Source organism: Hyperolius riggenbachi, chromosome 11, assembly GCF_040937935.1.
Source record: "Hyperolius riggenbachi isolate aHypRig1 chromosome 11, aHypRig1.pri, whole genome shotgun sequence".
Lineage (NCBI taxonomy): Eukaryota > Metazoa > Chordata > Amphibia > Anura > Hyperoliidae > Hyperolius > Hyperolius riggenbachi.
The window spans coordinates 54,123,200-54,149,972 of NC_090656.1; the positions used below are offsets into that span (position 1 = coordinate 54,123,200).

At 47.4% G+C, this 26,773-nt stretch overlaps 1 long non-coding RNA gene across 1 annotated transcript; it reads left to right on the plus strand.

Moving 5' to 3' along the window:
• The first annotated feature begins 921 nt into the window (after positions 1 to 921).
• Positions 922 to 13,212, plus strand: LOC137538265 (uncharacterized). Its single transcript, XR_011024728.1, has 3 exons — positions 922 to 974; positions 8,136 to 8,334; positions 13,130 to 13,212. It is a non-coding gene; the product is annotated as an uncharacterized lncRNA (long non-coding RNA).
• The last annotated feature ends 13,561 nt before the right edge of the window (positions 13,213 to 26,773 follow it).

Below are 26,773 nucleotides of genomic sequence, written 5' to 3' on the forward strand. Positions count from 1 at the left end.
TGCCAATTGCTAGAGACTGTTGCCACATCAATGTAGAGTGAGACTTTAAATACTGAGACCAGCTTGTGCAAATAAGCCTCTCATACGACATGGCAGTGATAAAATTGGCCAATCAAAATTGGATGTGTCCCAAGCTTAAATGTGTGGATAGGCATATGCAGGTCTGAGTACATAACTGCATGATACATGCACAGCAGTATATACAGCGCAGCACACGCTCCCTGCCTGACCTTTCCCTATTGCACATAATGCCTCACCTCCATCCACTAGCATGGCATAGCAATAGCAGAGGGGCGTGGTCACGTGTCACTGCAGGTGCCATCCTCAGCGGTCGACTCGAGCTGCCCACCTGCACACGCGCGTCACAATAGCTGCTATGACGTCACCTCCATCCACTAGCATGGCACAGCAACAGCAGAGGGGCGTGGTCACGTGTCACTGCAGGTGCCTTCCTCAGCGGTGCTCGAGCTGCCCACCTGCGTCACAATAGCTTCTATGACGTCACCCCGGCACTCATTCTTCTTTTCGCAGACGGAGCGGCGGCAGCAGCGGAGACAGACGTGCGGCGTCTCTCTCTCTGTATCCCCGATAAGCAGGAGCTCCCAGCCCCGACATTCTTCGGCGGAAGCTCCGGGAAGGAACAAGCAGTTATATCCCGGAGCTCCCCCTAGCGGCCGGTAGCAGGAATTACACAGTGAGGTAGGATGGAGACGATACAATTAGATTTCTAATTATGAACTGGCAGCGGCGTCTATAGACGCTGTGCCAGTTCATTGCCCGCAGCCCCGCTCCAGCCTAACTTTCTTCCGGTACTCCGACACCGGCAGGCGAGCAGGGCTACGGCAAGATGGCTGCCGGAGCCCTGTACTGGAGACTATTTGTGTCTCCAGTACAGGGCTTCGGGCGCCATCTTGCCATAGCCCTGTCAGCAGGGGAGAGAAGATCAGCAGCAAGTCCCGGGAGCAGCGCGCCAGGTGAAATGTTTGCCCGCATTGCGTTTTTTTTTACAGGTGAAATGTTTGCCCGCATTGTGTTTTGTTTCCAGGTGAAATGTTTGCCCGCATTGCGGTTTTTTTTAGGTGAAATGTTTGCCCGCATTGCGTTTTTTTTTCCAGGTGAAATGTTTGCCCGCTTTGCGTTTCTTTTCCAGGTGAAATGTTTGCCCGCATTGCGTTTCTTTTCTGGTGAAATGTTTGCCCGCATTGCGTTTCTTTTCTGGTGAAATGTTTGCCCGCATTGCGTTAATTTTCTGGTGAAATGTTTGCCCGCATTGCATTAATTTTGTACTGACATGTTGCCCGCATTGCGTTTATTTTGTACTGACATGTTTGCCCGCATTGCGTTTATTTTGTACTGACATGTTTGCCCGCATTGCGTTTATTTTGTACTGACATGTTTGCCCGCATTGCGTTTATTTTGTACTGACATGTTTGCCCGCATTGCGTTTATTTTGTACTGACATGTTTGCCCGCATTGCGTTTATTTTGTACTGACATGTTTGCCCGCATTGCGTTTATTTTGTACTGACATGTTTGCCCGCATTGCGTTTATTTTCTGGTGTCCGGGGTATCTGTTACTGCATTTATTATTTAATGGTCATAGATGGCTATGTTTGCTGCTTTGTGGTTACGGTATACTATTAGCATCACACAGTTTCTGCACACCCATGATGCAAAGTCTCGTTTGTCCACATCACGGCGTAAACCCTGCTTTCTTATGCCTCGGTGTTACATCATTACGTTAGCTCCGCCCATACAATGCCATGGCCACGCCCATTTTTCGCCGCCGCCCCCCCCCTCCAGTCTTCGTCGCTGCGCGCTCCTCAGTCCTCCCCACTTTTCGCCGCGGCGTGCTCCAATCATTGGAGGCGCAGAAGAGGCACGTGACGGCGACGCAGCGTTCCAGGCTGATACGCGGAAGTAACGTGAGTATTCTCCGCGCTCGCCTGCTCGCCGTTTGTTGCCCGCTGCCCGCATTTTGGGGGGGGGGGGTGTAAGAGAGGCAGAAGGAGGGGACCCAGGTGAGGGAGGGGATATGTCCCCCCCCTCCCCACCACTATCCCTGCTGTCACCCCTCCTTCTAGCTACACTGGGGGGTGGGCCTGGGGGTCACTACACTAGCTATACTGGGGTCAACTATGGGGGCCACTATATTACCTATACTGGGGGGGGGGGGCACCATACCAGCTACAATGGAGGCCACTATACTAGCTACACTGGGGGTAACTTTACTAGCTAATTTAGGCCACTATACTAGCTACACTGGGGGCCACTATACTATCTAAACTGTGGGCCACTATACTAGCTATACTGGGGCAACTATGGGAGCCACTATACTACCTATACTGAAGGGCAGCTGTACGGGGGCCACTATACTAGCTACACTGAGGGCAGCAACAATACCTACATTGGGGGCAGCAGCTATGCTGCCTATCCTGGGGGCAACTATACTAGCTATATTGGGGCAACTATACTACCTTCACTGGGGGCAACTAGCTACCTATACTGTGGGCAACTGCTAGCTACCTAAACTGGGGGCAGTGGCAACACCGGGGGGGGGGGGGGTGCTTTGGGTGCTGAAGCACCTCCTTAAATTCTCCAAGCACCCCCCAGCGTGAACTGACTTTCGGCATCTAATAGATGCCGTTTCAGTTCACCGCAGCGGCAGAGCAGGGTTATGGTAAAATGTCCGAAGCCCTGCTCTGGAGACTTTGGGAGTTTCAGTTGCTGTCTGCAGAGGATCGTGGGAGCTGCGCACCGGACTGAGGCCCGGAACAGGAGCTCTGCTGCAGGTGAGTAAATGTTTTGTTTTTTTTTTAATTTATATTTTTACGTTTATGTTCTGGCCAGGTCTGCTACACGATTGAAGTGTTTTCTGGGCAAATCTGCCGACATGATTGCATGTGTTTTCTGGGCAAATCTGCCGACATGATTGAATGTGTTTTCTGGGCAAATCTGCCGACATGATTGCATGTGTTTTCTGGGCAAATCTGCCGACATGATTGAATGTGTTTTCTGGGCAAATCTGCCGACATGATTGCATGTATTTTCTGGGCAAATCTGCAGACATGATTGCATGTATTTTCTGGGCAAATCTGCCGACATGATTGCATGTATTTTCTGGGCAAATCTGCCGACATGATTGAACGTATTCTCTGGGCAAATCTGCACACATTACGTGTATTTTCTTGAGAAAACCTGGACAAGTATGTGAATTTTCTGGGGAAAGGGTCACCAAAATTTGGGTCCACTGTCTTTGCGTTGCACTTTTAAAGGGAACCCGAGGTGAGAATAATAGTGAGGCTGCCATATTTATCTCCTTTTAAGCAATACCAGTTGCCTGGCTGCCGTGCTGGTCCTCTGCCTCTAATTCTTTCAAGACCCTGAACAAGCATGCTTGTTTCTGGTGTGATTCAGTTCACTACTGCAGCCAAATAGATCAGCAGGGCTGGCAGGCAACTAGCAATTGTTTAAAAGGAAATAAATATGGCAGCCTCCATATCACTCTCGCCCTGGGCTCACGTTACATTACAGTTAGCTCCGCCCTCATCTGGTCACGGCCACGCCCATTGTTTTTTGTTATAGCCCCACCCGTTTTTCGCCGCTTTACTTTTTTTTTTTGGGGGGGTGTCTTATAATACCCAGCACCGGGTGTCAAATGCCCTAGGTACGCCACTGGCTGTGCGGTGTATTCGGGGCCCTCTCTTGCCACATAAACAGGGTTCTCTGGCTACCTATGTGGGAGACTGAAATAGGACATTTGGGTGGTGCCATAGGCGACCATTCAGATATTTAAATGGACACCTGTGTTGGTGCCCCAGAAATTGTAACCGGCCCCTCGAACAGGCCCTGGCCATACCTTCCAACTTTTTGAGATAAGAAATAGGGACACTAAAGACACACCCCTGCCACACCCTTAATCACGCCCTAGGCACACCCCTAGTCGCTCATACTATATCGATTTAAAAAGAAAAATATGTTATTTTATAATTTAAACCAGGGGTCCCCAACCACCCACTGCTGGTCCGTTGGCAGTTTTCCACCGGGCCGCGGCGGGTCTGTCATCTCGCCCCTCTCCCCTCGCGGCCGCCGCTCCTGTTACCTTATGAGCTGCGGCCGCTTGTTCTCTTATATTCCCCCGTAGCTGCTCTCCTCTTAGCAGCATCTCGTATTACAGCAGCGCGTCTTGCGGCTGCTGTAACGGGGGAAGTGGCACAGCGGTTCCCATGGTAACGGCGATGCATATCGCCGCTACAGGAAGCCACTGCCCCGCTTCCTTCCCTTCCTTACAGCAGCCGCAATACGCGCTGCTGTAATACGAGATGCTGCTAAGAGGAGAGCGGCTACGGGGAATCTAAGAGAACAAGCGGCCACCAGCTCACCAGGTAACAGGAGCGGCAGCCGCGGGTGGCCGGGGGGAGGGGGGGTTTGGATCCGGGGGATGGGCACTACCTACCCATACTAGGCACTATACTAGCTATATACTGGGCACTATACTAGCTATATACTGGTCACTATACTAGCTATACTGGGGCACTATACTACCTATACTGGGGCACTATACTAGCCATACTGGGGCAACTAAACACCCTATACTGGGGCAACTATGCTAGCTATGCCGCTGCCCCCAGCCCCCCCCCCCCCCCCCGTAACCCGCTGCGCACAACACTGTCCACTAGCTCGCGCACATTCCTCCCCACCCCCACCTGGTCCCCGGAGAAAAATTTGGTCAGAAAGTGGTCCCCGGGCCGGAAAAGGTTGGGGACCCCTGATTTAAACCACACTGGTACTTTCTATCCTGGTTCATTTTCCTCCATATTAACATTTGAAAATAAGAAGTATGATTACATACAGTGGTTTGCAAAAGTATTTGGCCCACATTTTGTCATATTACTGCCACAAACATGAATCAATTTTATTGGAATTCCACATGAAAGACCAACACAAAGTGGTGTACACGTGAGAAGTGGAATGAAAATCATACATGATTCCAAACATTAAAAAAAAATAACTGCAAAGTGGGGTGTGCGTAATTATTCAGCACCCTGAGTCAATACTTTGTAGAACCACCCTTTGCTGCAATTACAGCTGACCAGCTTTGCACATCTAGAGACTGAAATCCTTGCCCATTCTACTTTGCAAAACAGCTCCAGCTCAGTCAGATAAGATAGACAGCGTTTGTGAACAGCAGTTTTCAGATCTTGCCACAGATTCTCGACTGGATTTAGATCTGGACTTTGACTGGGCCATTCTAACACATAGATATGTTTTGTTTTAACCTGCCTGGCGTTCTGATTCCCGCGGCCGGAACGTTTTTTGCACATTTTTTTTCTATCATGTAGCTAGCCTAGCGCTAGCTACATGATTCCCCCCTCCCTGCGGCGTCCCTCCCTGCCCTCCGATTGCCGCCGGCGCAAAGACCCGTCCTGCTGAAAGACCTCCGCCCCGGTCTCAAGTCTTTTGCAGACTCCAAGAGGTTTTCTTTCAAGATTGCCCTGTACTTGGCTCCATCCATCTTCCCATCAACTATAATCAGCTTCAGTGTCCAAGAAAGTGATGTTCCGCTCGATGATCCAGCAAAATAGAAAATCTTTATTATAGCAGTAACACATAGAGCAGCAGACATGTTGTGTCGTGTGTTACTGCTATCATAGAGATTTTCTATTTTGCTGGATTATCGAGCGGAACATCTCTTTCTTGGACACTGTATATTTGAGGTAAAGTTGCCTCGTTCCTGCTCTGACCCTGCAGGGTGGTCGGTTGAGCGGACTTCACCATCTATGTATAATCAGCTTCCCTGTCCCTGATGAAGAGAGCACTCCCAGAGCATGATGCTGCCACCACCATATTTGACAGTGGGGATGGTGTGTTCAGAGTGATGTGCAGTGTTTTCCGCTACACATAGCGTTTTGCATTTTGGCCAAAAAGTTCCATTTTGGTCTCATTTAATCCAGAGCACCTTCTTCCACATGTTTGCTGTGTCCCCCACATGGCTTGTGGCAAACTGCAAATGGGACTTCTTAGGGCCCGTTTCCACTAGGGCGGTTTCGCCGGCGATTCTGCAGAGTTTCCCCGCACATTATTCGCACGGGTAAAATCTGCCATAGGGGATGACTGCGCCACGGCGGAATCGCTTGCGGGAGCGATTTGCCCCGGACCCCCCCCCCCCGCAGAATTTGCTGTGGAGGCTGCGAATCCCATAGCCGTGTGTGGCACGGCTCATGGGATTCGCCTGCGATCCCGCCCGCCGACTCAGTGCGGCGTGCGTCTGCGAGACGCACGCCGCACTAGTAGAGACGAGCCCTTATGCTTTTCTGTTACCAATGTCTTTCTTCTTGCCACTCTTCCATAAAGGCCAACTTTGTACAGTGCACGACTAATAGTTGTCCCATGGACAGATTCCCCCATCTGAGCTGTAGATCTCTGCAGCTCGTCCAGAGTCACCATGGGCCTCTTGACTACATTTCTGATCAGCGCTCTCCTTGTTCGGCCTGTGAGTTTAGGTGGATGGCCTTGTCTTGGTAGGTTTACAGTTGTGCTATACTCCTTCCATTTCTGAATGATTGCCCAATACCCGCTCGATTCCCGCTCGTCGCCGCGCCGCTTATCTTCCGCTCGATTCCCTGCCATTGTCCCCTCGCGGGAAGCGAGCAGGGAATCGGCGGTGGGGAGATCCGTCCTGCCAGATCTTTTCAATTGAGCCGGCTCGATTGATAAGGAACATCGCGGCCGCATTTACGCGTGTAGATGCGGCTTTAGACAGCCTCTGAGGCCCTCACAGAGCAGCTGTATTTGTACTGACATTAGATTACACACAGGTGCGCTGTATTTAGTCATTAGCACTCATCAGGCAATGTCTTTAGGCAACTGACTGCACTCAGATCAAAGGGGGCCGAATAGTTATGCACACACCACTTTGCAGTTATTTATTTGTAAAAAATGTTTGGAACCATGTATGATTTTCGTTCCACTTCTCATGTGTACACCACTTTGTGTTGGTCTTTCACGTGGAATTCCAATAAAATTGATTCATGTTTGTGGCAGTAATATGACAAAATGTGGAAAACTTCAAGGGGGCTGAATACTTTTGCAACCCACTGTATCCCTAGAATTGTGGCTAAGGGCTAATTCACACTACAGAACACATGCACAAATGCGATTTTGTGCATGCGTCTCCATCGCACGGAATGCACATTGAGGTGTCTTAAAGCGCAGACATTGGCAGCAACAACACAATAGAACCCATTGGGAAAATGTGTTTGTCATGTGATAAGATGTTCCCAGACGTGTTAAATCGCAACACCCGGGAACGCACAGCTCTACAGTGACTAGTAACATGGAAGTCTATGGACTTTCATGTTACCATGTGGATCGCACACTATGTGCAATGCATCAAAACTGACAGCGCAGCACTTAGTGTGAATGAGCCCTAAGAAGAATTGCAGGTGATGTTTTATGGCTCAGCAGCTGTGCAACTTGGATCCGAGGTCTGCAGTGTGATATGGCTGAACCAGTAAGGGCTCTTTCACACTAGGAGCTGCACCGTGCGTTTTGACGGATCGCTCCTAGGCTGCGGTTAGAAAGGTAACATGAAAACCTATTTGACTTTCATGTTCACTTTCACATTAGATGACACATTCCAGAGCGTTACATTGTAATGCATCTGGGAGCTTCGTAACGTCCAGCCGCAGCGTTCTCCCGCAGGGTGAATTAGAACTACCGCCGCTAATCAGCGTCGCACCGCAACTTCCCAAAGTCACGCTGCAGGTCATAATGCGTGCACGAAATCGGTTCCTGCACACGCTCTGTGATGTGAAAGAGCCCTAATGATTGCTAGGGTTCAGGGAAAGAGATGGAGGTGAGCCCAGAGTTAGATAGCCCTCCTATAAGCTGAAGTGGACTGTGTTATTAATGTAAAGATAGTCCAGCAGAATGATAAGTCCACAGTAACAGCACAAAGGTAATGATTGTAAACCTAGTTGCAGTATTAAGTGTTAAATCATTGTATAAAATCTGCCCTTACCATTATACAGCCTGACAATATATGTTGTGCATGTATTAATCTTCTATTAACATATAGCATATATATATATATTACAGTATAGTCAGCAATGCTATTGCATACATTACATATAGCACTGGCCGGGTGAGCTGGAAGCGCGAGGCATCTGCAGAAGGTGAGGTGACCGGAAACACGCCCTCCACGGACACAGCACACTCGAGACACTGACAGCTGGAGGAGGTGGACGAGTCTCCGCTCTGCACAGCCGAGGACGAGATTCCGCCTACCCTCTGGAGGCATCACATGGAACAGCCAGGAACCAGGATCGCGTATGTAAGCTGGCAGCATTGTGTGCAGAGCTCCCTCTTGTGGCTGGACTGTAAAATGTTCATGGAACTTGTGTGCGGAGCTCCCCCGTGTGGCCGCTATAGAACTCTTATTGATGTACATAGACCCTGTTAGGAGCCAGTTCTATGGGAGGGCTGTGTGTATATTGTGAGTCTGGGGAATCCCGTAGTGAGGCTGCTGGAAGAACAGGGCGGCTGTATATGGATGCAGGTGGCTGCAGACTGAGCTGCATGTGATCAGGGGCGCTGCTGCTGCACATGGCAGGCTGAGCAGACAGGTGTGCTCTCCCCCGGCCAGCAGCCCATACTGGTACTTTGCATTATTTCATAATTGAACAATCATAAAACCAGCAACAGATCCCCTCAGCAACATTGCATCACACTGCTTCTGGTGATTTTCAGTGTGTACAGGCCTTACATCTACAGACATGTTACGATTAGTGATGGGAATTCCGGCTCTTTTCAGAGAATCGGCTCTTCTGAATCGGCTGCCATTAAAGAGCCGGCTCTCAGGCCTCTTGCACACTGCATGCATTTCCGATTCCGCTTTTTAATCAGTTTTTAGATCCGATTCAGATTCCAATTTGCAGTGTGCAGGGAGCAAACTGCAAATCAGAATCAGATGTAAAAACCGATTAAAAAGCGGAATCGGAATCGCTTGCAGTGTGCCTCAATCGGATCTTCATTAAATATCACTAGACACCATTCAGAATCGGCGTAAAAGCCCCGCCCTCGTCTCCATGACAACTCTAGACTGCTTCTCTGACTGGGGCAATCCCTCCTGCTACTGCTCTGCTCCGCCCCATTCACTCCTACAAGCTGCAAGAGGAGGACTACATCTCCCAGCATGCCTTAGCACCCTTTATTACATAGCAAAGCAGGGCTATGTGTAGTGGCTGAGGCACCGGCTCTCCTCAAAGTGGGAGTCGGCTCTTGTCGTTCGCAGCAAAGAGCCGGCTCTTAGAGCTGGCTCGTTCGCGAACGACCCATTACTACTGCGAACCTGGAGAGGTGAGTTAAAGGGAACCTTATTAAGTAAAAAAAGAAAAGAAATCAAAACAGGTTTAACTTACCTGCGGTTTCTACCAGCCCCCTGCAGCTGCCCTGTGCCCCCTCAGCGATCCTCTTCCAGACTGACTGGCCACTGCGCATGTGCGGCTCCTCAATAACGCTCTCATCTATGTGCAGTAGAGATTTTTTAGTGCTGCAAATCTGCAGAGTGCTCCCGTCCATGGGAGCATGATTAGGAGGCAAGCGGACCAGAGGCTCTCATTAGAACGAAAGTAGGGTGCAGCGAGGCATCGGAGGATGGGTGTGTCCCGGTGCAAGCACAGGGCAGCTGCATGGGGGTGGTAGATGCCCCAGGGAAGTTAAACTCTTTTTTTTTTTTTTTTCATACAGTTAAGGTTCACTTAAATTCTCCCTCTGCTGTGTGGTGTATTTGGGGCCCTCTCTTGCCACTGAAATAGGAAATTTGGGCGCTGCCATAGGCATTCAGATATTTAAATCGACACCTGTGTTGTTGCCCCAGAAATTGTAACCAGCCCCTCGAACAGGCCCTTGCCATACCTTCCAACTTTAGTGAGATAAGAAATAGGGACACTTAAGCCACACCCCTGTCACACCCTTAATCACATAGCACATGGAGAAAAAATACTGTGCACCTGTCTCTTTAAACATTTTTTATATTTATTCTGTCCTTCAGCCAAAAATCAATGGTATTGACATACAGAAAGAAGAAGTGTCAAACCTGGATGACAGACGGTGCTGCGGTGTGCAGGGGAAAGGTGACCAGGGGAAGAATGGACGGCACTACAGCCGTTTCACACCAGACCGGCGCTTGCTCGAGCGTGTCCTTAGAGAGACAGCGCCGTGCAGCTTCTTGGATAGGACCTTCAAGCCGCGCCCCCGGCGCTGTCTCATTGGTGTGGAGTGCGTGTGAGGAAAGGTCGGGGGTGAGGGGGCGGAGACTTGCCGTTCATCGGCGAGAAGCTTGCGCTAGTGTGATTTTACTGACCGGCGCTCTGTGGATAATTAACAAAGTGACATCTTGTAAAGATACTTAAAACTCATGCTTGGTGCTAATTAATATTCATAAACACATCCTTATTACATTTCTTATTAATAAATAGGCTTTTGGGGTCCAAGATGCTCGGATTGGGACTAGGTTTTGGGCCCTTTGAGAAGTCCCACAGTGAGGGACATAAGCCACTTTGTGCTTCCATTGCATAGATGGATGAGTGAGTTATTACTCTCCCATAAGTGTAATGGTGCCTCGGACCTCTTTGTTTCTGTAAAATATAGAAGGGTGGCAATTTTAAAGGTTAATGTAACCCATTAGGTCTCTAGGACTCGTATTGCCGCTCCTGGTCTTTTTTAATGGGGATTTTTTTTGTTGGGGTTGTTATTTGGGGTGTATAATTTAATCATTACGGTAATAAAATAATGATTTTAAATACTGTAGGAGATAAGAATAATAAGAATTATGTAATGTCATTATGCCAGCGTCTATGGGTGCATTTTTTGCACAGTATTAACCAGCACAGTGAATATGCTTCACTAAATGGTAATTTTGTGAATTTGATTATGCACATTATTAATCACTATGTACGTGTTATGCCTGTAATAAGGATGTGTTTATGTATATTTATTAGCACCAAGCATGAGTTTTAAGTATCTGCGCAAGATGTCACTTTGTTAATTATCCACAGAGCGCCGCTCAGTAAAATCACACTAGTGCAAGCTTCTGGCCGATGGACGGCGAGTCTCCGCCCCCTCACCCCCGACCTTTCCCCACATGCACTCCACACCAATGAGACAGCGACGGGGGCACGGCTTGAAGGTCCTATCCAGGAAGCCGCACGGCGCTGTCTCTCTAAGGACACGCACGTGAGCAAGCGCCAGTCTGGCGTGAAACGGCTGTAGTGCTATCCATTCTTCCCCTGGTCACTTTTTCCCTGCACACCGCAGCACCGTCTGTTATCCAGGTTTGACGCTTCTTCTTTCTGTATGTCAATACCGTTGATTTTTAGCTGAAGGACAGAATAAATATAAAGAACGTTTAAAGAGACAGGTGCACAGTATTTTTTCTCCATGTGCTATGTGTTTTTTGTTGTGCTCTGCACCACTCCAACTTGCTGCATGCCTCCTTGGTTTTGACTGTGAGCCTATCTGAAGGTGCTTTTTGAGCAAGAGGTGAAGAAGATCACCATCATATATATTGCAGGTGTTTTTTGAGCAAGGTTCATAACCCTCCAAAGTAAGCAGCTGAGTGCCGGATGACATTTTCCGCTACAATGTACTACACCCTCAAAGGGAACCGTAACCGTGGTTCAAAAAAAAGTTTCACTTACCTGGGGCTTTCCCAAGCGTCCTGCAGCCGTCCTGTGCCCGCGCAGCTCCTCCAGTGTCCTTCGGTCCCCCGCCGCGGCTTAGTTTTGTTTTCGGCCGACTGGCAATCGTTCTCCGGCAATGCATCCTATTCTTCCACATTCCCCAACGTAAAGCGCCGTAATTCCGTCATTCGCTGCGCTTTACAGCGGAGAATGTGTTCCATGGACGCACTTTACGTCAGGGAATGAGGAAGAATAGGACACGTTGCCGGAGAACTACTGGCAGCCGGCCGAAAACAAAACTAAGCCGCGGTGGGGGACCGGAGGACACTGGAGGAGCTGCGCAGGCACAGGACGGCTGCAGGAGGCTTGGGAAAGCCCCAGGTGAGTGAAACTTTTTTTTGAACCACAGTTAAGGTTCCCTTTAATCACGCCCTAGGCACACCCCTAGTCACGCATACTATAAAGATTTCAAGAGAAAAATATACTTAACCATTAGATTCTCTCACCCTACTGCTCTACACACTTATAGGCACCTCAGCTCCATTGATCCTACACACATTACTGAGCCTCACTTCTTTAATATTTATGGTTAGTTGCACTAGTGGGCCCTTACGGCCACATACGTTTTTATATTGATTATACTACATACTACATTAGGCCCATCAATTGGTATACGGGTTCTTTTTAACCATTATTCTATACACGAATATAAATGTATTGGGCTCGATTCACAAAGCGGTGCTAACCCAGTTAGAGACTTTAGGCGTGATAACCATTGCACCACGCTGGTGAAAAGCCAGTTTAGGCGTGATAAGTTTAGGTGTGATAAGTTTAGGCATGCTAAGTTTAGATAAGTGTAGATAGCGTGCAAAGTCCTGCACGCAAAGCAGCGCCATTAAACTCTATGCGAAGCGCACCCGACTTTGCTAGCGCAAAACTTTTGATTAGCTGTGCACTGTGGTGCTAACGCAGTTGGTGCTTAAACTTATCATGCCTAAACTTATCACACCTAAACTTATCATGCCTAAACTTATCACACCTAAACTTATCACACCTAAACTTATCATGCCTAAACTGAGTTTAGGCGTGATAAAAGGCTTTTCACCAGCGTGCTAACTGTTAGCACCACTTTGTGAATCAGGCTCATAGTATGCATGTATGTGTTTTTTAAAAAATTTTCATGTATATATGTATATATTATTATTACAATTCTGTCTGTGTGGATGGGAGTGAGCTCACACACACGCTTATGTGTGTGTTTATATATACGGGTATATGTATATGTATATGGATGCATACATTTTATCCTTTGGAGTACTGTGGTACGTTCCGAATATTTTTTATTATATATTGATTAGTGTGATTTATTGAAATTTACTGTTTTTTATGCTTATACTAACGTTTAGTGGTGTGTCTATCCTGATTGTTGCCATGTTGTATTTGAAGGCACATCTATAGACCTGAGGAAGCGGCGTGGCTGCGAAACACGTTGTCAATTGTGCCCTAATAAAGTTTGAGAAACATCAACCATCACTTTACGTGTGAGTTGTACTACTATAAGGTAGGATCATTAATACCTTGTTTGAATTGCCACATCTAATATAAGAACCACAGATACACGTCAACGGGCGCCTCCTACCCTTTTCCCAAAAGAAAAATATGTTATTTTATAGTTTAAACCACACTGGTACTTTCTATCCTGGTTCATTTTCCTTCATATTAACATTTTAAAAGAGGAAGTATACATATGATTACATACAGTGGTTTGCAAAAGTATTCGGCCTGCTTGAAGTTTTTCACATTTTGTCACATTACTGCCACAAACATGAATCAATTTTATTGGATTTCCAAGTGAAAGACCAATAGAAAGTGGTGTACACGTGAGAAGTGGAATGAAAATCATACATGATTCCAAACATTTTTTTTTAAATTGCTGCAATTACAGCTGCCAGTCTTTTAGAGTATGTCTCTACCAGCTTTGCTTATCTAGAGACTGAAATTCTTGCCCATTTTTCTTTGCAAAACAGCTCCAGCTCAGTCAGATAAGATGGACAGTGTTTGTGAACAGCAGTTTTCAGATCTTGCCACAACTTCTCGACTGGATTTAGATCTGGACTTTGACTGGGCCATTCTAACACAGATATGCTTTGTTTTAAATCATTCCATTGTTGCCCTGGCTTTATGTTTAGAGTCGTTGTCCTGCTTGAAGACCTCCACCCCAGTCTAAAGTCTTTTGCAGACTCCAAGAGGTTTTCTTCCAAGATTGCCCTGTATTTGCCTCCATCCATCTCCCCATCAACTCTGACCAGCTTCCCTGTCCCTGCTGAAGAGAAGCACCCCCAGAGCATAATGATGCCACCACCATATTTGACAGTGGGGATGGTGTGTTCAGAGTGATGTGCAGTGTTAGTTTTCCGCACACAAGGTAACTGCTGGGTAGAGACGGCATAATTCTAAGGCATTAGTGTTTATATTGCACCGACATGTTTCACAGCGCTGTACAGAGTATATGATCTTGTCACTTAACTGTCCTTCAGAGGAACTCACAATCTAATCTCTACTGTAGTCATATGTCTATGTATATATGGTGTAGTGCGTGTATCGTAGAGTGCCTGGAGGAAACTCACACAGACACGGGGAGAAGGTAGAACACGGACACGGCTAAAGCAGTGGCCATTAGACATTGAAGTTGGCCCACCACTTTGTACTGGAGTTTGCCACCCCTGCCTTAGAGCCTACCCGTTCCTCTCTATGTCCCCTCGTTCCACTGCCGCTGGCCTCCGTTCCAGTTTTCAACTTTAATGTGGACGAGGCCTTTGGGTATCCTCGGAGGGCCACTGAAGTACTCGGATCTCCAAGTACTTCCAAAGACAAGCAGCAGCCAGCGGTAGATTTGAACAAGGGTCCCGGCAGTGGAACGAGGGGACACAGAGGAACGGGAAGGCTATTAGGGATCCAGAGTCTTCCCTCTTCGGAGGGGAGTATCTTACTTTTTTATAGCAAGTTACAGCTGTCCTTTTTTGGTTGGCGCTCCACAATACAATATCAGAAACATCCCGTGTAAATAAACCTTCTAGCACTGTTCCTATGCTGTCCACTGACCAGTCCCATAATCCCTTGAGGGTGAGGCGAGTCATTCGATAGTAAGGCCCAACCGAACCCGGCACACACAATATGGCCGCAAATTGTCAGCAGCTGCTGCTCATTACGCCTTGCAGTCACCTCCCACTGTCAGTCCAACAATTATAATGTAGCTCAGAACAATATAAATTTAATTCATCTTCGGTCTGTGGATCCACACACACTGCACATTCCTCTTCACACACAGGCCCAAAAGGGAGATGGAACATGACAGCTATCCTCTGATTCTTCTTAAAGGACCATTATTGCAAAACAATTTGAAAATGTAAAATATATGTAAACACATAAATAAGAATCACGTTTCTCCCAGAGTAAAATGAGCTCTAAATTAATTTTCTACTATGTTGCTGTCACTTATGGTTAGCAGCAGAAAGCTGGCCGAACTAACAGGATTTGGACTAGTCCATATCCTCATGGGAGATTCTCAGCATGGCCTTTATTAAGACACTCCATGAAAAGCATTTTAATTTGGGAGAAACGTACTTCTTATTTGTATGTGTTGACATAGATTTTACATTTTACGACTTTGGCAATAAAGGTACTTTTTAAAGGACAACTGAAGAGAGAGGTATATGGAGGCTGCCATGTTTATTTCCTTTTAAGAAATACCAGTTGCCTGGCAGCCTTGCTGACCCTTGGCCTCTAATACTTTCATCCATAGATCCTGCACAAGCATGCAGCAGATCAGGTGTTTGACATTATTGTCAGATCTGAAAGATTAGCTCCATGCTTGTTTCTGGTATTATACAGACATTTCTGCAGCCAAGCAGACCAGCAGGGCTGCCAGGCAACTGGTATTGTTTAAAAGGAAATAAACATGTCAGCCTCCATAGTCTTCTCACTTCAGTTGTCCTTTAAGGAGTCGTGGAGCTTCACATCACAAAGCATCACAACTGATGTATCCTTCACATTGCTCCAGCAAAAAAGAGAAGAGAGGCGCAATTCTATCCCCCATGTGCACACCTCATGTCATGGAAAGTGTGTGGGGTAGACTTTATAGCTCCAGCAGCACAGGACTAATTCATTCCTATGGCAGGGTCAGGTGCATGGACAGCAGTGTGATCTGAGCTCAGAGGTAATTGTGCAGGGAGCGCACAGCAATTTTACCATTAGGAGCGCAGTAGGAGGACCGCCCATTAACCCATTAGTACCTTGTGTGTTACCGTGGTAATATTGCAGGGAGCACGCGGCAACTTCACCAGACTTACATCAGCCCCTAAAGAGGCACCAAAGTGACACGTTGTAAATCATTCAGGATACTCACGTTTACCATAATTATTTTGCTTTCAGCATCAGAATCACTTCCTATATCTATACACAGTATTTTGCAAAATATTGGTATGTAGCCCTTCCCTCCCAATGATGTCACAGCCTAGGCTATTTAAATATGCAAAATTCTCCTCCCACAGCATTCTGGGAGACCAGGTATTATTTTTCCCTGGCTTCAGGACTCCCGGTAAACAAGCATTCCGCAGAGATGCACCTGACAGCAATAAAGATTTCAGAATGCAAATTGAAGTGAGGAAAGATTTTAAAATGGGCAAACACTGACCAGATAATTTATAAAGTTATATTCTACGTAATAAGCTATTTTACTAAAGGTGCCCATTAACAGTACAATTTTTTCACCAGATGCCATATTTCAATGCAATTTTCACGATCGAAAATAATCGGAAGGTAATTATCGATTGTTTACATTTAATGAATGATTCTGTCTTCAAATTCCATCATAAAATGCAACTTTTGGATCGATTTTAACCTACTCAGCAATCTACCAAAGAATCATTCCTTATTGATTGCCTTCAAAACAGCTAATTTTCTACACAAATCGATCATTTTCTATTCAAATCGATCATAAAATCACATCGAAAGATCGCATTTGGTGAAAAAATGGTACCGTTAATGGGCACCTTAATTACAATGTTTTCAGTACAGTTCCTTTTAATGTTGCTGTACTCTAAAACTAGTTTCCCAAGGGACACAGTCTAACATGTGTGCGGAGGTACACGCTAGATCGTGATTGTTGGAAAACGAGCAATCCCTGACGGTTAGTGATGAGTGAACGTTGTTGACGCACATTTTAAGTCAGTAACGGCATGACGATGGTCTGCCAATCGGTTCATTACCAGAAGTGCGAAGATGAGGACCCAGAAGTGTGACATTTGCCACACTCGTCTAAACCAATCCTCCGGGACAGATCGGTCTACATGGACAATAATTGCTCTTTTACTATGACTGGGACACTTTTTTTATACACAATTCACAACTGAACCGTCATTTATCATTAGTTTCCGATGACAGCAGCCTATCTTGTGTACCCATCGCCACCCGTAGGGGTGCCTAACCCTTTAATGCCCCCCCACGGTGCCTAACCATTGACCACCTCCCCCAGCGGAGCCTAATTATTAACACCCTCCCACTCCTGCCTCCAAGCTGCAATTAGCAGCAATAGCTGGAAATTTGGGGCTAGCTGCTATTTTATCATTGTGGCGTATAAAGGTGCCCTGTATTTCACGTTTTTAAGAATAAATACATTGTATTCTTTCCCAGGTCAAAGAGTTCACTTCCTGACTTGTATCAGGAAGTGAATGAAAAAAACCGCTGTGGAAAAGTGCTTTTAACAAAAACGCAATGCGCAGTAAAAAAATGCACAAAAACGTAAAACGTTTGCACTTTCGTTTTTAGATGTGAACAAGGTCTGAAAGTGCCAGGCTTAAAGAGACTAAGAGATGAAATTATCTCAAGCTCTGATACTTACCCGGGGCTTCCTGCCGATCAATAAATGTGTTCAAGTCCCATGCCGTCCTCCCATGGTCTGCTGTTCAGCCACAGTGAGCTCCGTCTCCAGCCTCACTGACGTCAGTCCGGTGCGGCTAGGAAAGCGGTGTGGCTAGCAAAGAGGTGCGTGTTGCATTTTCTGGGCAATTCCGCCTCAAAGAAAGGTATATAAAAATCGGCGAACGCATACAAAATGTGCATTAAGGCGTTTGCATCCGCGTTTTTAAGAATAAATACATTGTATTTATTCGTTTCCAGGTCAAAGAGTTCACTTCCTGATTTGCATCAGGGACTGAATTTCTAAACCGCTCTGGAAAAAATGCTTAGAAAACCGCTAACTACACCGGGTATCAAAAAAAAGACAGCTCAAAAAAAGCCCAACATGGACGGACACGCAAACGGAACACAATGTGAACAAGGCCTCAGTCATGTTCCTTTGGGGCAAACTATATGATTGACATAGGTGACCTGGGTTTGGGACATGGTGAAAAGCAGGGGCTTAACTACACACCATGGTACCCTCAGCGTGACCTCGATGCGCCCCCCTTCCCCCCCCCCCCATGCTCACACCCCTCGCCTTGGTGACTTACACAGCCTGGTGGGAACCATTTTGCAAGAGTCATATAACTAGTGTGGCCATCCCCGTGCGTGTCCTCCTGGCACTCCAGTTTCCACACGCATCCCAAAATCATACAGATAAGCTATTTGGCTTTCCACTAAAATTGACCTTAGGATGGACATATGATTTGAAGAATTATATTGTGAGCTCCTTTGAGGACCATGACGATGTACTCTGTAAAAGCATTATATATTAAAAGCATGTATATATATGTATATATGTATATATGTGTGTGTGTGTATATATATATATATATATATATATATATATATATATATATATATATATGGGCCCCCACAGCTTTGGGTCACAGGGACTGCTAAGATTACCCCTCTGGTGAGAATGTGTCTTTAGTTACCTTTTGGTCCAGCGCCCTGTGGAAAGAGCGTGACGGGCTGATAACAAAAGTTGGAGTTACTGTTTGGTCTAGCGCCCTGTGGTAGGAGAGCGACGGGCTGAAAAATGTAATTTTTAGTTACATTAGTTACATTATCTTTTGGTCCCGAGCCCTTTGATAGGTGCGCAACTGGCTGATAATGTAATTTTGAGTTACCTTTTGGTCCGGAGCCCTGTGGAAAGGGCGCGACCGGCTGATAATAAAATTTTGAGTTAGCTTTTGGGTCGGTGCGCATTGATAGGAGCGCGACTGGCTGATAATAAAAATTGGAGTTACCGTTTGATCCGGCGCCCTGTGGTAGGAGCGTGACGGGCTGAAAATGTAATTTTTTGTTACATTAGTTTCACTACCTTTTGATCCGGCTCCCTTTGGAAAGAGCGCTACGGGCTGATAATAAAATTTTAAGTTAACTTTTGGTCCAGCGCCCATTGGTAGGAGCACGATGGGCTGATAATATAATTTTTGAGTTACCTTTTGGTCCGGCGCCCTGTGAAAAGAGCGCAACGGGCTGATAATAAAAGTTGGAGTTACTGTTTTGCCTGGCGCCCTGTGGTAGAAGCAAAACGCGCTGAAAATTTAATTTTTAGTTACATTAGTTACATTAGCTTTTGGTCCGGCGCCCTGTGGTAGGAGGGTGACGGCCTGAAAATGTAATTTTTTATTACATTAGTTACATTTGCTTTTGGTCCGGCGCCCTGTGGAAAGAGCGCGACGGGCTGATAATAAAATTTTGAGTTACCCTTTGGTCCGGCGCCCTTTAGTAGGTGCGCGACGGGCTGATAATATAATTTTGCGTTACCTTTTGGTCTTGCGTCCTGTGGCATGACCAAGATGGGCTGATAATATAATTTTGAATTACCTTACCTAAAGTACTGTGCCGAAAAAGAATATAAAAATATTTAAGAAGAGAACAACTAATTAGGGCCCTTATACAGCACTTTTCGATCTAAAAATCGATTTGTTTCCTTTTTGTCATTAGTAACAGCACTGCGATGAACATGTAAATCACAGTTCTGGGTCTTTGCTAGTGCTATTGTTATTTCTGAAATGGCAATTGTCGGCCAGCATTTTCTTTGTTTTGTTTGCACTCTTATGCTTTTTACCTTTTTGGTGAGGCTTGGTATGGCTGTAGGGGAGGAGGAGGCCATAAGTAGAATTTGGGGGTATATTTAAATCATTTTAAATATGCCCCTGAGTTCTACTCTTTAGGTTGCAGCAATTTGTGCAATGCGTGCAGTCAGTGGCGTCCCTACCATGGGGCGGCCAGGAGCGCTCCGCTCCGGGTGTCAGCTCCAGGGGGGGTGTCATCAAGGCCTCCCCAGAAGCCTTGATGACACAGGAGGGGAAGCAGCGCTGAAGGAGGGGTGGCAGCGTCGGCGGGGAGGGGGGAAATACCCCCCCACATCTCCCTCACCTGGGTCCCCTCCTTCGGCGCTTCCCCTCCACGGGCGCCGGCAACGGGCACTGACAGGGCGGCTGATAGCCGCCCTCAGTTTACCCGAGCAGGGCTACGGGAAGATGGCCGCCGAAGCCCGCACTGGAGACAAAAATAGACGGCAAGATGGCCGCCGACGCCATCTTGCCGTCTATTTTTGTCTCCAGTGCGGGCTTCGGTGGCCATCTTCCCGTAGCCCTGCACTGATGACGCAGCAGGAGACGGCGCGGGACATTCAAGAGGAGCTGCGGAGGCTGCCTGGGATTCGGAAGAGAGGTTTCATCTGCAGGTAAGTGAATGGGTTTTTTTTCTTTTACAGGTGCACCGGCCCGGCCACCCACCGCTGCTGCCCACCTACCCACCGCTGCTGCCCACCACCTACCCACCACTGCTGCCCTCCTACCCACCAGGCTACCCACCGCTGCTGCCCACCTACCCACCACTGCTGCCCACCTACCCACCAGGCTACCCACCGCTGCTGCCCACCTACCCACCGCTGCTGCCCACCTACCCACCACTGCTACCCACCAGGCTACCCAGCAGGCTACCCACCGCTGCTGCCCACCTACCCACCACTGCTGCCCACCTACCCACCAGGCTACCCAGCAGGCTACCCACCCCTGCTGCCCACCTACCCACCACTGCTGCCCACCTACCCACCACTGCTGCCCACCTACCCACCAGGCTACCCAGCAGGCTGCCCATCTACCCACCACTGCTGCCTACCTACCCACCAGGCTACCCAGCAGGCTACCCACCCCACCACTGCTGCCCAGCTACCCACCACTGCTGCCCACCTATCCACCACTGCTGCCCACCTACCCACCGCTGCTGCCCACCTACCCACCACTGCTGCCCACCTACCCACCAGGCTACCCACCACTGCTGCCCACCTACCCACCACTGCTGCCCACCTACCCACCAGGCTACCCAGCAGGCTGCCCACCTACCCACCAGGCTACCCACCACTGCTGCCCACCTACCCACCGCTGCTGCCCACCTACCCACCGCTGCTGCCCACCTACCCACCGCTGCAGCCCACCTACCCACCACTGCTGCCCTCCTACCCACCAGGCTACCCAGCAGGCTGCCCATCTACCCACCAGGCTACCCACCACTGCTGCCCACCTACCCACCACTGCTACCCACCTACGCACCACTGCTGCCCACCTACCCACCGCTGCTGCCCACCTACCCACCAGGCTACCCAGCAGGCTACCCACCGCTGCTGCCCACCTGCCCACCGCTGCTGCCCACCTGCCCACCACTGCTGCCCACCTACCCACCACTGCTGCCCACCTACCCACCGCTGCAGCCCACCTACCCACCACTGCTGCCCACCTACCCACCAGGCTACCCAGCAGGCTACCCACCGCTGCTGCCCACCTACCCACCACTGCTGCCCACCTACCCACCAGGCTACCCAGCAGGCTGCCCACCTACCCACCAGGCTACCCACCACTGCTGCCCACCTACCCACCGCTGCTGCCCACCTACCCACCGCTGCTGCCCACCTACCCACCGCTGCAGCCCACCTACCCACCACTGCTGCCCTCCTACCCACCAGGCTACCCAGCAGGCTGCCCATCTACCCACCAGGCTACCCACCACTGCTGCCCACCTACCCACCACTGCTACCCACCTACGCACCACTGCTGCCCACCTACCCACTGCTGCTGCCCACCTACCCACCAGGCTACCCAGCAGGCTACCCACCGCTGCTGCCCACCTGCCCACCGCTGCTGCCCACCTGCCCACCACTGCTGCCCACCTACCCACCACTGCTGCCCACCTACCCACCACTGCTGCCCACCTACCCACCGCTGCTGCCCACCTACCCACCACTGCTGGACACCTACCCACCAGGCTACCCAGCAGGCTACCCACCGCTGCTGCCCACCTACCCACCACTGCTGCCCACCTACCCACCAGGCTACCCAGCAGGCTACCCACCACTGCTGCCCACCTACCCACCACTGCTGCCCACCTACCCACCACTGCTGCCCCCTACCCACCAGGCTACCCACCATGCTACCCACCTACCCACCACTGCTGCCCACCTACCCACCAGGCTACTCAGCAGGCTGCCCACCTACCCACCACTGCTACCCAGCAGGCTGCCCACCTACCCACTAGGCAATCAGGCTGCTCACCCTTAACCACCTACCCACCAGGCTATCAGCTTGCCAACACTCAAATCTTCTACCGATATTGTGTATTTTGTGGTCAGATCTGCTACCGACATTGTGTATTTTGTGGTCAGATTAACTGCCGACATTGTGTATTTTGTGGTCAGTTTAACTACCGTCATTGTGTATTTTGTGGTCAGTTTAACTACCGTCATTGTGTATTTTGTGGTCAGTTTAACTACCGATATTGTGTATTTTGTGGTGAAATCTGGTGCTGACATTGTGTATGTTCTGGTCAAATCTACCGCAAGATTGAATGATTTTTTTCTGGTCAAATCTGCCGACATGATTGAATGTATTTTCTTGTGAAATCTGCTCACATAACGTGTAATGTCTGGTGAAATGTTCTCGCATTACGTGTATTTTATGTTGAAAGCTTCTGACATTTTGTGTATTTTCTGGAGAAAAGCTGCGCAATGATGTGAATTTTCTGGAGAAAGGTTGACTAAAACTTGGGTGCACTTTTAAATTAGCTCCGCCCCATCCGGTCATAGCCACGCCCACTTTTTTCACCGCTTCGCGCGCCGCAGGTGGTGGACCGTGGGTGGGGGGGTGTCTTTCAATACCTAGCACCGGGTGTCAAATGCCCTAGGTACGCCACTGCGTGCAGTATTATGTTGGCAGTTGAGATGCCATTCTCAAACGGGCTGATAATATAATTTCGAGTTACCTTTTGGTCCGGCGCCCTGTGGAAAGAGCGTGACGAGCTGATAATAAAAGTTGGAGTTACCGTTTGGTCTGGTGCCCTGTGGTAGGAGCATGACTGGCTGAAAATGTGATTTTTAGTTACATTAATAACATTTGCTTTTGGTCCGGCGCCCTGTAGAAGAGTGCGACGGGCTGATAATATAATTTTGAGTTACCTTTTGGTCCAGCGCCCTGTGGTAGGAGCGTGACGGCCTGAAAATGTAATTTTTTATTACATTAGTTACATTTGCTTTTGGTCCGGCGCCCTGTGGAAAGAGCGCGATGGGCTGATAATATAATTTTGCGTTACCTTTTGGTCTTGCGTCCTGTGGCATGACCAAGATGGGCTCATAATATAATTTTGAATTACCTTACCTAAAGTACTGTGCCGAAAAAGAATATAAAAATATTTAAGAAGAGAACAACTAATTAGGGCCCTTATACAGCACTTTTTTCGATCTAAAAATCGATTCGTCTCCTTTTTGTTATTAGTAATAGCACTGCGATGAACATGTAAATCACAGTTCTGGGTCTTTGCTAGTGCTTTTGGTATTTCTGGAATGGCAATTGTCGGCCAGCATTTTCTTTGTTTTGTTTGCACTCTTATGCTTTTTACCTTTTTGGTGAGGCTTGGTATGGCTGTAGGGGAGGAGGAGGCCATAAAAAGAATTTGGGGGTATATTTAAATCATTTTAAATATGCCCCTGAATTCTACTCTTTAGGTTGCAGCAATTTGTGCAATGCGTGCAGTATTTTGTTGGCAGTTGAGATGCCATTCTCAAACGGGCTGATAATATAATTTCGAGTTACCTTTTGGTCCGGCGCCCTGTGGAAAGAGCGTGACGGGCTGATAATAAAAGTTGGAGTTACCGTTTTGTCTGGTGCCCTGTGGTAGGAGCATGACTGGCTGAAAATGTGATTTTTAGTTACATTAATAACATTTGCTTTTGGTCCGGCGCCCTGTGGAAAGAGCGCGACGGGCTGATAATATAATTTTGAGTTACCTTTTGGTCCAGCGCCTTGTGGTAAGAGCGTGACGGCCTGAAAATGTAATTTTTAATTACATTAGTTACATTTGCTTTTGGTCCGGCGCCCTGTGGAAAGAGCGCGACGGGCTGATAATATAATTTTGCGTTACCTTTTGGTCTTGCGTCCTGTGGCATGACCAAGATGGGCTGATAATATAATTTTAAATTACCTTACCTAAAGTACTGTGCCGAAAAAGAATATAAAAATATTTAAGAAGAGAACAACTAATAAGGGCCCTTATACAGCACTTTTCGATCTAAAAATCGATTTGTTTCCTTTTTGTCATTAGTAACAGCACTGCGATGAACATGTAAATCACAGTTCTGGGTCTTTGCTAGTGCTATTGTTATTTCTGAAATGGCAATTGTCGGCCATCATTTTCTTTGTTTTGTTTGCACTCTTATGCTTTTTACCTTTTTGGTGAGGCTTGGTATGGCTGTAGGGGAGGAGGAGGCCATAAGTAGAATTTGGGGGTATATTTAAATCATTTTAAATATGCCCCTGAGTTCTACTCTTTAGGTTGCACCAATTTGTGCAATCCGTGCAATATTTTGTTGGTAGTTGAGATGCCATTCTCAAACGGGCTGATAATAAAATTTAGAGTTACCTTTTGGTCCGGCGCCCTGTGGAAAGAGCGTAACGGGCTGATAATAAAAGTTGGAGTTACCGTTTTGCCTGGCGCCCTGTGGTAGAAGCAAAACGCGCAGAAAATTTAATTTTTAGTTACATTAGCTTTTGGTCCGGCGCCCTGTGGAAAGAGTGCAACGGGCTGATAATAAAATTTTGAGTTATCTTTTGGTCCGGCGCCCTTTAGTAGGTGCGCGACGGGCTGATAATATAAGTTTGAGTTACCTTTTGGTCCAGCGCCCTGTGGTAGGAGCGTGACAGCCTGAAAATGTAATTTTTAGTTACATTAGTTACAGTTGCTTTTGGTCCGGCGCTCTGTGGAAAGAGCGCGACGGGCTGATAATAAAATTTTTGAGTTACCTTCTGGTCCGGCGCCCATTGGTAGGAGCGCGATAGGCTGATAATATAATTTTGCGTTAACTATTGGTCCGGCGTCCTGTGGCATGACCAAGACGGGCTGATAATATAATTTTGAATTACCTTACCTAAAGTACTGTGCCACAAAATAATATAAAAATATCTTAGAAGAGAACAACTAATTAGGGCCCTTATACAGCACTTTTCGATCTAAAAATCGATTTGTTTCCTTTTTGTCATTAGTAACAGCACTGCGATGAACATGTAAATCACAGTTCTGGGTCTTTGCTAGTGCTATTGTTATTTCTGAAATGGCAATTGTCGGCCAGCATTTTCTTTGTTTTGTTTGCACTCTTATGCTTTTTACCTTTTTGGTGAGGCTTGGTATGGCTGTAGGGGAGGAGGAGGCCATAAGTAGAATTTGGGGGTATATTTAAATCATTTTAAATATGCCCCTGAGTTCTACTCTTTAGGTTGCACCAATTTGTGCAATGCGTGCAATATTTTGTTGGTAGTTGAGATGCCATTCTCAAACAGGCTGATAATAAAATTTAGAGTTACCTTTTGGTCCGGCGCCCTGTGGAAAGAGCGCAACGGGCTGATAATAAAAGTTGGAGTTACCGATTTGCCTGGCGCCCTGTGGTAGAAGCAAAACGCGCTGAAAATTTAATTTTTAGTTACATTAGTTACATTAGCTTTTGGTCCCCTTATACAGCACTTTTCGATCTAAAAATTGATTTGTTTCCTTTTTGTTATTTGTAACAGCACTGCGATGAACATGTAAATCACAGTTCTGGGTCTTTGCTAGTGCTATTGGTATTTCTGAAATGGCAAATGTCGGCCAGCATTTTCTTTGTTTTGTTTGCACTCTTATGCTTTTTACCTTTTTGGTGAGGCTTGGTATGGCTGTAGGGAAGGAGGAGGCCATAAGTAGAATTTGGGGATATATTTAAATCATTTTAAATATGCCCCTGAGTTCTACTCTTTAGGTTGCACCAATTTGTGCAATGCGTGCAATATTTTGTTGGTGGTTGAGATGCCATTCTCAAACGGGCTGATAATAAAATTTAGAGTTACCTTTTGTCCGGCGCCCTGTGGAAAGAGCGCAACGGGCTGATAATAAAAGTTGGAGTTACCGTTTGGTCTGGTGCCCTGTGGAAGGAGCATGACTGGCTGAAAATGTGATTTTTAGTTACATTAATAACATTTGCTTTATGTCCGGCTCCCTGTGGAAAGAGCCCAACGGGCTGATAATATAATTTTGAGTTACCTTTTGGTCCGGCGCCCTGTGGAAAGAGCGCAACGGGCTGATAATAAAAGTTGGAGTTACCGTTTTGCCTGGCGCCCTGTGGTAGAAGCAAAACACGCTGAAAATTTAATTTTTAGTTACATTAGTTACATTAGCTTTTGGTCCGGCGCCCTGTGGAAAGAGCGCGACGGGCTGATAATATAATTTTGAGTTACCTTTTGGTCCAGCGCCCTGTGGTAGGAGCGTGACGGCCTGAAAATGTAATTTTTAATTACATTAGTTACATTTGCTTTTGGTCCGGCGCCCTGTAGAAAGAGCGCGACGGGCTGATAATAAAATTTTGAGTTAGCTTTTGGTCCGGTGTCCTTTAGTAGGTGCGCGACGGGCTGATAATATAATTTTGCGTTACCTTTTGGTCTTGCGTCCTGTGGCATGACCAAGATGGGCTGATAATATAATTTTGAATTACCTTACCTAAAGTACTGTGCCGAAAAAGAATATAAAAATATTTAAGAAGAGAACAACTAATTAGGGCCCTTATACAGCACTTTTCGATCTAAAAATCGATTTGTTTCCTTTTTG